At 49.2% G+C, this 11,467-nt stretch overlaps 1 long non-coding RNA gene across 1 annotated transcript; it reads left to right on the top strand.

Annotated features, from left to right (window-relative positions):
• Positions 1-6,758: 6,758 nt before the first annotated feature.
• On the top strand, positions 6,759-11,100 carry LOC101023251. The gene is made up of 3 exons (XR_639075.4): positions 6,759-6,907; positions 10,716-10,779; positions 11,010-11,100. It is a non-coding gene; the product is annotated as an uncharacterized LOC101023251 (long non-coding RNA).
• Positions 11,101-11,467: the final 367 nt, after the last annotated feature.

Genomic DNA, 11,467 nt, shown 5'->3' with positions numbered 1-11,467 from the left:
AGCCAATTCCTCAAGACAGGGAAATTGCAATAAAGAAAGAGTAATTTACACAGAGACAGTTATGTGGGAGGCCGGAGTTTCTTTATTACTCAAATCAGTCTCCCTGAGCATTTGGGGAGCAGAGTTTTTAAGGACAACTTTTGGGGGGGCGGAGAGGGGGGAAGCCAGTGAGCCAGGAGTGCTGATTGGTCAGCGATGGAATCATAGGCAGTCGAAGCTGTCTTCTCGCTCTTAGTCAGTTCCTCCATGAGGGCCACAAGATCAGATGAGCCCGTTTATTGACCTGGGTGGTGCCAGCTGATCCATCAAGTGCAGGGTCTGCAAAGTATCTCAAGCACTGATCTTAGGAACAGTTTAGGGAGGGTTAGAACTTTGTAACCTCCAGCTGCATGACTACTAAACCATAATTTCTAATCTTGTGGCTAATGTTAGTCCTACAAAGGTAATCTAGTCCCCAAGCAAGAAGGAGGTCTGCTTTGGGAAAGGGCTGTTATCATCTTTGATTTCAATTATAAACTATAAACTGAGTTTCTCCCAAAGTTAATTCAGCCTATGCCCAGGAATGAACAAGGACAGCTTGGAGGTTAGAAGCAAGATGGAGTTGGCCAGTCGCGGTGGCTCATGCCTGTAATCCCAGCACTTCCGGAGGCCGAGGCGGGTGGATCACTTCAGGTGGGGAGTTCGAGACCAGCCTGACCAACATGGAGAAACCCCGTCTCTACTAAAAATACAAAATTAGCCAGGATCGCACCATTGCACTCCAGTCTGGACAACAAGAGCAAAACTCCGTCTCAAAAAAAAAAAAAAAAAAAAAAAGAAGCAAGATGGAATCGATTAAGTCGATTAAGTTAGATCTCTTTTACTGTTTCAGTCATAATTTTGCAAAGGCGCTTTCAATCCCTTGATCTTTCTCTTTCTCTGCAGTGTTAGTGACACACAAAGCATTACCCATGATGGCTATACATACACACACACACACACACATATATATATATATATATATATTTTTTTTTTTTTTTTTTCTTAGCCAGAGTCTTGCTGTGTTACCCAGGCTGGAATGCAGTAGCATGATCTTGGCTCACTGCAATCTCCACCTTCTGGGTCAAGGGGTTCTCTTGCCTCAGCCTTCTGAGTAGCTGGGCCTACAAGTGTGTCCCACCACACCTGGCTAATTTTTGTATTTTTAGTAGAGATGAGATTTCACAGGCTGGTTTTGAACTCCTGACCTCAAGTGATCTGCCTGCCTTGGCCTCCCAAAGTGCTGGGATTACAGACATGAACCACTGCACCTGGCCCGTGATGGCTACATACTGAAGGCTTGTGTGTGTCAGATCCCATGATCCTTACACCTTCATGTCTTATTTTTTCTATTTTTTTTAAATTAAAAGTGTTCATAGTAGTACTAATTTGCTCTCAAGTTTCTAAATGTTTTGTATCCTTTTTAAATTTGTTTTTCTTTTGAGACAGAGTCTCGCTCTGTCGCCCAGGTTGGAGTGCAGTGGTGCAATGTTGGCTCACTGCAACCTCTGCCTCCTGGGTTGAAGCAATTCTCCCATTTCAGCCTCTGAGTAGCTGGGACTACAGGTGAGCGCCATCATGCCCAGCTGATTTTTTTTTAATTTTTAGTAGAGACTTAAGTTTCCATGTTAGCCAGGCTGGTCTCTAACTCCTGGCCTCAAGTAATTCACCTGTCTTGGCTTCCCAAAGTGCTTGGATTACCCACATGAACCACCTGCTGGGCAGCCTCATGAGGTTATATATATATGCAGGTATATATATATATATATATATATATATATTTTTTTTTTTTTTTTTTTTTTTTTTTTTTTTTTTTAGACGGAGTTTTGCTCTTGTTGCCCAGGCTGGAGTGCATGGCACAATCTCAGCTCACTGCACCCTCCACCTCCCGGGTTCAAGCTATTCTCCCGCCTCAGCCTCCCAAGTAGCTGGCAATACAGGTGCCACCAATGCCTGGCTATTTTTTGTATTTTAGTGGGAGACGGGTTTCGACCATGTTACCGGGGCTGGAACTTTGAACTCCTGACCTCGCAGTGGTGATCTGCCCACCTGCCCTCTCTTCACAGTCTTTAATCCCCACAACAGGCCTGTGAGTTTTGGAACTTGCCCCAGTCACATGGCTGGGAAGAGATGGAGGTGAATGATAAGAGAGCATTGTGGGGTTCAGTGGGGGTGTGAAGAAACCTGAATGTGTTTAAGATCCTTCAGGATAGGACCTAACTATTCTACCATGCTAAAAACGACCTCACCTCATCTTCATTCTACCGCTATTTCTTTGTTTTTGTTTTTGCTTGCCTTTTTTTGAGACGTGAGTCTCGCCAGCTGTGTCGCCCAGGTTGAGGCATGCCATCTCGCTCACTGCAAGCCCTCCTGGGCCCACGCCATTCTCCCACTTCTCACAGCCTCCTGAGTGATGGACTACAGGCACCACTCTGCCTCCCAGCTATTTTTGTATTTTGTATGTAGAGACGGGTTTCTAATTCCCATGTTAGCTTATATCGTTCCCATCTCCTGACTCAGGATCCACCTCCAAAGTGCTGGGATTACAGGCTTGAGCCATCACAAGCTGCCTACTTGCCTTGAGACAGAGTCTTGTTTGCTGCCCAGGCTGGAGTATCAGACCTAATCTCAGCTCACTGTGCCTTGCACCTGGTGCCCAGGATTCCTCCGCCTCAGCTCCTGAGTAGCTGTATTTGGCAGGTGGGCAATCTCACCACGCTTGGCTAATTTTTGTATTTTTAGTAGTAGAGATGGGTTTCACCATGTTGGCCAGGCTGGTCTTAAACTTCACCCCTCTGCCTGTAATCCCAGCATCTTTGGGAGGCCGGTGACGGTGGATCACGAGGTCAGAGATCGAGACCATCCTGGCTAACACGGTGAAACCCCGGCCTCTACTAAAATACAAAAAAAAAAAATTAGCCGGGCGTGGTGGTGGGCACCTGTAGTCCCAGCTACTTGGGAGGCTGGAGGCAGGATGAATGGCGTGGAACCGGGAGGCGGAGCTTGCAGTGAGCTGGGAGATCCGCCACTGCACCCAGCCTGATGACAGAGCTGCACCGCCTCAAACAAAACAAAACAAAACAAAACAAAACAAAACAAAACAAAACTTCTGACCCCAAGTGATCCGCCCACCTCGGCCTCCCAAAGTGCTGGGATTACAGGCGTGAGTCACTGCGCCCTGCAATGTTTCTTGAGAATCTTCTATGTGCCAGGTGTGTGTAGGGGACTGTGGTGACCAGCTTCCAAGATGGCCTGATGCTGCCCACCTCCTGATGTCTGCATCCTTGCGTAGTCCCCTGCCGGCAGAACCGGGAAGCAAAGGACCATTACTTCCAGCGTTAGGTTATGAGAGACTGTGGCTTCTGTTTTGGATGCTGTCTCACTCTCTTGCCCTCCCTCTTCTTTGGTTGCCCGCTCTGGGGGAAACAAGCTGCCACGGTGTTTGCAGCCCTATAGAGAGGCCCACATGGGAAGGAGCCAAAGCCCCTGCCAATAGCCAGTGAGGAACTTGGGCCTGCCAACCACCACATGAGTGAGCCTGGACACAGCCTGGTCAGGCTCCAGCCCTGGTCAGGTCAACATGTGAGCCTGGACACAGCCAGGTCAACCCTCCAGCCCTGGTCAGGCCTTGAGATGACTGCAACCTCATGAGGACCCTGCTTGCAGAAGCTGTGGGAGACAATAAATGCTTGGTGTTGTAGGCTGCTAAGTTTTGAGGGTAATTTGTTACATAGAAATAGAAAACTAGCCAGGTATGGTGGCTCATGCCTGTGAGTTCCCAAATCCCAGCACTTTGAGAGACTGAGGCTAGAGGATCACTTAAGCGCAGGAGCTCGAGACCAGCTTGGGCAACACAGTGAGACCCTCCATCTCTGTAGAAAAGTTTTTTAAAAATTAGGAGGGCAGGCCTGGCGCGGTGGCTCACGCCTGTAACCCCAGCACTTTGGGAGGCCGAGGCGGGCGGATCACCTGAGGTCAGGAGGTTGAGACCAGCCTGGCCAACATTGTGAAACCTCGTCTCTACTGAAAATACAAAATTTAGCTGGGTGTGGTGACAGGCACCTGTAATCCCAGCTACCTGGGAGGCTGAGGCAGGAGAATCACTTGAACCCAGGAGGTAGAGATCGCGCCACTGCACTCCAGCCTGGGCGACAAGAGCAAAACTCTGTCTCAAAAAAAGGAAAGAAAAGAAAAAAAAAAACTAAATCGGGGATATATCAGTAAGCAAAATTGACAGGGCTTATGGAGAAGGCAGACAGTGAGCACAAGAAGTAAGTTAAAAAAACAAACAAACAAACAAAAAACCGGCTGGGCGCGGTGGCTCGCGCCTGTAATCCCAGCACTTTGGGAGGCCGAGGTGGACAGATCACCTGAGGTCAGGAGTTTGAGACCAGCCTGACCAACATGGAGAAACCCCGTCTCTACTAAAAATACAAAATTAGCCAGGTGTGGTGGTGCATGCCTGTACACCGGGAAACTGAGGCAGGAGAATCGCTTGAAAAGGAGGCCGAGGTTGCGGTGAGCCAAGATCACGCCATTGCACTCCAGCCTGGGCAACGAAAGCAAAACTCCATCTCAAGAAAACAAAACACAACAAAACCCTTGGCCGGGCATGGTGGCTCACGCCTGTAATCCCAGCACTTTGGGAGGCTGAAGCAGGAAGATCAGAAGGTCAGGAGTTCAAGATCAGCCTGGCCAACATGGTGAACTCCCATCTCTACTAAAAATACAAAAATTAGCATACAAAAATTAGCTGGGCGTTGTGGCAGGCATCTGTAATCCCAGCTACTCGGGAGACTGAGGCAGGAGAATTGCTTCAACCCGGGAGGTGGAGGTTGCAGTGAGGCGAGATCACGCCACTTCACTCCAGCCTGGGCAACAGAGCAAGACTCCATCTCGCAAAAAAAAGAAAAAAAAAGAAAAAAAAAACCTACAAAAACCCCAGTGTCTTAGAGAGCAGTAAGTGTTTTGGAGAAAATTAAAGCAGGGAAATGGGGTAGACATGAGGGAGGCTTTATTTATTTATTTATTTATTTATTTAGAGACAGGGTCTTACTTTGTCATCCAGGCTGGAGTGCAGTGGCTCAATCTTGGCTCACTGCACCCTCTACCTCCCAGGCTTAAGCCATCCTCTCCTGCCTCACCCCCCAAGTATCTGGGACTACAGGCACACGCCACCACGCTGAGCTAATTTTTTATTTATTTTTACTTTTATTTTTTGAGATGGAATCTTACTCAGTCGCCCAGGCTAGAGTGCAGTGGTGCAATCTCGGCTCACTGCAACCTCTGCCTCCTAGGTTCAAGTGATTCTCCTGCCTCAGCCTCCCGAGTAGCTGGCACCACAGAAATTGTAGTTTGCATGCAGGAATACTGACATTTCAGAGGTCTTCCAACAGTTATTGGGATAACTAGTAAACAATTTAACTCCAGCTGAGTGGCTGTAGTTGTAGGTTGTTATTTCTGTTTTCCCTCTTTGGAGCAAACAAAATACAAAGCGTGTCTCTATAGCACAGCAGAAAATGCCAAAATAAGGACCCGACCTGTCCATTTGGCTCGTCTTCCCTCCTGGTAACAGACTTGTTGTTTGTAAGTGACCCACGGCCTGAGGACGCCCTCCTCCTATGCCCTTCTCCCCCTCAACCTAAGGATGCCTGCTTTGTCCTAGAGCGCATCCTCAAAGCCTGCTGGGGCTCCCCGCTAGCAGACTCATGGCGATAGCAACCATAATGACCAGATTAAGATGGACAGACAGTGCAGCAAGCCTGAAGTTATACTTAGAGGACGAAGGAACATCTGGACTTTCCTAGAAAATGGAAGGCATGGCCGAGTGCTGTGGCTTATGCCTGTAATCCCAGCACTTTTGGGAGGCCGAGGCGGGCGGATCACTTGAGGTCAGGAGTTCAAGACCAGCCTGACCAAATGGCGAGACCCTGTCTCTACTAAAAATACAAAAATTAGCTGGGAGTGGTGGCACGTGACTGTAGTCCCAGCTACTTGGGAGGCTGAGTCAGGAGAATCACTTGAACCCAGGAGGCAGAGGTTGCAGTGAGCCGAGATTGTGTCACTGCACTCCAGCCTGAGTGACAGAGGGACACTCTGCCTCAAAAAAAAAAAAAAAAAAAAAGAAAGAAAGAAAGAAAGAAAGAGAAAGAAAATAGGCTGGGTATGTGGCTCAATGCCTGTAATCCCAGCACTTCTTTGGGAGGCCAAGCATGGTGGATCACAAGGTCAGGAGATCAAGACCTCCTGGCTAACACAGTGAAAACCCCCTGTCTCTACTAAAAATACAGCAAAATTAGCCAGGCATGGTGGCAGGCGCCTTAGTCCCAGCTACTTGGGAGGCTGAGGCAGGAGAATGGCATGAACCCAGAAGGCAGAGCGTGCAGTGAGCCAAGATCGAACCACTGCACTCCAGCCTGTGCGACAGAGTGAGACTCTGTCTCAAAAAAAAAAAAAAAAAAAAAAACAGAAAACGGAAGGCACAAAGTAGTCAAATACCTCCCAAGACACCCACACATCCTGGAGGGCCAGAGGAGTCATTCATGTATTCATTCGCACATTCTTCCAACAAATATATTTGGAAAACCTACGTGCCAGGACTGGGCTAGGGACTGAAAAATAACAGTAAGAGGAAGTTTCAGCCCTGGGAGCACTTATAGCTGGCAGCAGGTAGAGCAGTGCACAGGCAAGGGCGTGGTGCTTCTGGTGAACTCAGGAGGGACACCCATCCCAGTCCAAAGGGAGGAACAGGGAGGGAGTGTCTGTGATGTCATAGGAGGGTTCCATGAGCAATGACTTATAAGCTGAGACCTGCAGAATGAACAGGAGTTACGTGAAGAGGAGAACAAAGTCCAGGCAGGGCCGGGGAAGCGCGTGCCAAGGCACTGAGGTGAGAGAAGTGGTAGAAAAGGCAGAGCGTGGAGGGTCTTTTGAGCTTCATCCATAAGGGCTGTGGGGAAACACTGAAGGTCTGGAGTCAGAGAGTGACACAATCTCATTTGCATTTTATTTTACTTTGATTTTGATTTTTTTGAGTCGGAGTCTTCCTGTGTCGCCCAAGCTGGAGTGCAGTAGTAGTAGGATCTCAGCTCACTGCAGCCTCCGCCTCCTAGGTTCAAGTGATCCTCCTGCCTCAGCCTCCCAAGTAACTGAGATTACAGGTGCCTACCACCACACCTGGCTAATTTGTCTGTATTTTTAGTAGAGACGGGGTTTCACCATGTTGCCCAGGCTGCTCTTGAACTCCTGACCTCAAGTGATCCACCCACCTCGGCCTCCTAAAGTGCTAGGATTACAGGTGTGAGCCACTGCACCTGGCCTATGTTTTATTTTATTTTTGAGACACGGTCTAGCTCTGTTGCCCAAGCTGGAGTGCAGTGGCACAATCTCAACTCACTGCAGCCTTGACTTTGCTGGCTCAAGCAGTCCTTTCCCCTCAGCCTCCCAATAGCTAGGTCTAATTGGTCACCATACCCAGCTAATTTTTAATTTTTTTTTTGTAGAGATGGAGTCTTGCTATGTTGCACAGGCTAGTCTTGAGCTCCTGGTCTCAAGAGATGCTCTCCCCTCAGCCTCCCCAGGCACATTTGCATTTTAGAAACATTGGCACATTTGCATTTTAGAAACATCAGTTTTGTTGCTATTATTGATACCCTCAACACAGAGACACACACATACATTTTGTGGCCTGTGGCTGAACATGCATGGCTGAGGCAAGGGCCTTTAGGAGACAGCCCTGGCTGACCCAGTCCCCAGGGGGTTGGGGGAAAAATGACAGCCTATCCTCTTCTCTGCACCCCACCCCATCCAGCAGACTTCAGGGTCAGGTTCTGAGGGCTGCTATATTGAGCTTTGGTGGGTGAGGGCCTTATCCCACCTCTGTCCGCACTGGGTGAGCTTCTCCCTGGGATGGAGGGATTCTTTGTATCTCCAGGGTGGCAGGGCCTCCTCCCCAGAGCCACAGCGCCCAAGATAACAGGGCAGCCCGGGAGCTGTTTATGAAAAGGCAGCCGCGGAGGGGTGGGCAGGGCCCTGGGGAACAGGGACTGCTGCCACAGATAGCAATTGGGGCGGGGAAGGCTGTCTAAATTACAGCTCCCAGAATAGAGGGGCCCAGAGGGAGTGGCGGGGCGCCCTACCAAAGAAGCCCTGGCAGCCTGCCAGGCACGTCCGGGCTCCAGGCCCTGCCGCAGGCAGAGGCAGGATGACCACATGCCGGGTGCGGCCCCGGGAGATGCCATTCATCTGCCAGGGCCACTGGGCAGCTTCAAGGTGGGGTCAGGCAGTGGCAGGGAAGTTCTTGGGGGCTGGGACAGAACCAGCCTAGTGTGACCTTCAAGAAGGGTTGAGGGTGGTGAGGGGAGGGAAGGGCTAGGATGAGGGATGACTGACATCTTGCCTGCCCCCAGAGGAGACTCTCCATTACACGCCTCTGTGGATATTTCATACAAGTGTGAAATACTCTGAAAATAACAAGAATGACAGCATACAAATAGCAGCTGTGTGTCAGGCAGCACTCTAAACAATAACATACATCACTTCAGTTCACCCTCCCAGCTCTCATGACCTAGTTATTATCATCCCCATTTTATAGATGTAGAAACTGAGGCACCAAGAGTTCAAGTACCTGCCAAGGAGAATTGGTGAGTGGTAGACCTAGGACTTGAACCTGGGTGTGTCTGACTCTAGAGCCTAGACTCAGTCAGGGAATCTATTTGGAGCCCTTCTCCTCCCTGGGGCTCAGTTTTCTCATCTCTCACATGGGATCATAGTCTGTTGCTCTGTACCAGCCTCCCAAGAGCTGTGTTGGAATCACATGGGGACAGGTGTGATGTGCTGGGAAGTGCTTCAAGCCTGAAGGCCTGCCTGAACTGTGTGACTTATCCACTCTAAGCCTGTTTCCTTGCTCGCAAAATGGAGATAATTGGCCAGGTGCGGTGGCTCACGCCTGTCATCCCAGCACTTTGGGAGGCCGAGGCGGGAGGATTGCTTGAGCCTAGGAGTTTGAGACCAGCCTGGGCAACATGGCGAGACCCCATCTCTACCAAAAATTTTAAAAATTAGGCAGGTGTGGTGGTGCGCGCCTGTAGTCCCAGGAGACTGAGGCAGGAGGATCTCTTGAGGTCTAGGCTGCAGTAAGCTGAGGTTGCACCACTGCACTCCAGCCTGGGCAACAGAGCAAGACCCTGTCTCTAAAATAAACAAAAAGCTCCAACCTGGGCAACAGAGCAAGACCCTGTCTCTAAAAAAAAAAAAAAAAAAAAAAAAAATCAGGGGAGGGGGTATAATGATAGATCCCTCACAGGTTCCTTTGATAATCTGATGAGATTATCAGCTGGGTTCGGTGACTCACACCTGTAATCCCAGCACTTTGGGAGGCTGAGGCGGGTGGATCACTTGAGGTCAGGAGTTCCAGACCAGACTGGCCAACATGGTAAAATCTCATCTCTAGTAAAAATACAAAAATTAGCAGGGTGTGATGGCGTGCACGCCTATAATCCCAGTTACTTGGGAGACTGAGGCAGGAGAATTGCTTGAACCCAGGGAGGTGGAGGTTGCAGTGAGCCAAGATTGCGCAACTGCATTCCAGCCTGGGCAACAGAGTGAGACTCAAAAAAAAAAAACAGAGAGAGAATCTGATGAGATTATATATGTGCGAAAGTATTCCTGTATTTGAAGGTAGTTTTATAAATCAGGAAGTGTAACATTTCAAGTTATGAGGAAGCTGAATATTTATAAAGGCAGTTCCAGTTCACAAGGGATACTCACCTATGTCTCCAAGGAGCATCCCTTTTTCAAATGAAGAATTACCCCCTTTATTGTTTACTCTTGGGAGAGATTCAGTTTTTCTATAAGGAGTGGCTTAAAGCAAGGCACGCCTACATTCATTTTCTATGAGGATTTGCTGCTTTGAAACTGTCTTTTTTCACCCGCTTGTAGCTAAAATGCTGATTTTCAGCTGAGGCTAGGGAAGCCCCGCCTCTCCCTGAGTTCCCAGCCCCACCTGTTTCCTGGACTGTAGGGTTGCATACAGAGACAGGTTCAGTCCAGATGACCCTTGTCCCCAGGCTGCTGCTGGCTTTCCCAGCCTCCTTCCCTCCCAGATGTATTACCTTTTTTTTTCTTTTTCTTTTTCTTTTTTTTGAGACAGAGCCTGGCCCTGTTGCCCAGGCTGGAGTGTTGCAGCACAATCTCGGCTCGCTGCAACCTTCGCCTTCCAGGTTCAAGAGATTCTCTTGCCTCAGCCTCCTGAGTAGCTGGGATTACAGGCATGCACCACCACATCTGGTTAATTTTCTTTTTTTTTTTTTTTTTTGAGACAGAGTCTCGGTCTGTTGCCCAGGCTGGAGTGCAATGGCGCGATCTCTGCTCACCGCAACCTCCACCTCCTGGGTTCAAGCGATTCTCCTGCATCAGCTTCCTGAGTAGCTGGGATTACAGGCATGCGCCACCACACACGGCTAATTTTTGTATTTTTAGTAGAGACAGGGTTTCACCATGCTGGCCAAGCTGGTCAATTTTTGTATTTTTAGTAGAGACAGAGTTTCAACATGTTGGCCAGGCTGGTCTCAAACTCCTGACCTCAGGTGATCCACCTGCCTCGACCTCCCAAAGTGCTAAGATTATAGGCATGAGCCACTGCGCCTGCTCCAGATGTATTACTTAATACCATGCAACATCCTCTAATCTGCCCCCAGGGGAAGTGCTGCAATGAACCTCAGAGGCTGGATCTTGCTGACTCATCTGGGGTGCCAAGGACAGGTAAAGGACATGGAGTCCAGGACCAGGAGGGGACACCAGGCCAGCAGTTTCACTGATGCTCCCGTCATGACGATGACTGCCTCCCTCCTCCCCTTGGTCCCTGACTCAGTGTCTGCAGTCACCAGGCACCAGGCAGGGAGCAAGAAACCAAGCCTTTCACCTGCTCCCACCAACTCCTATGGTGCTCCCTTTCCAAGCCTAGGTCTCCTCTCCACCCGGTTCCTTATCAGGTACCCTGAGAAGCTGTCACCTTGGCAACTGTCACCTTCTGGTGAGATTTACAATTGCACTGCTACATCTGCTGTGGCATGGTAAAGTTGCACCAGGACCTCTGCTGTCCATGAGATCAAAGCTCCAGGCCAACGTGAGCACCCCCCTTCATCCTAGAGAGGATTCTGTGAGAATCATTGAGAGGGAGTCACTCTCTCCTGGCAATCACGGGGATGAGAAAGCAAAAAGAAGAGAGAGGGAGTTACTCATGTACTGACTTATTCAATGAATGTTTATGTTGTAATACCTACTATGTGTCTGGTGCTGTTCTAGGCACCAGGGGCACAAACAGTGTTGCCCACATGGAACTCACATTTAATGGGAGCGGCAGCCAACAGGTAAATATATAGAATGCCATATGATGATAGATGCTATGAAGAACATAAAGCAGGGAAGGCATGTTGAGAGCGGGAAGGAT

The sequence above is a fragment of the Papio anubis genome, chromosome 17, assembly GCF_008728515.1.
Source record: "Papio anubis isolate 15944 chromosome 17, Panubis1.0, whole genome shotgun sequence".
NCBI lineage: Eukaryota > Metazoa > Chordata > Mammalia > Primates > Cercopithecidae > Papio > Papio anubis.
Note: the sequence above shows the minus strand (reverse complement) of the source record. Positions and strands in the feature narration are given on the sequence as shown.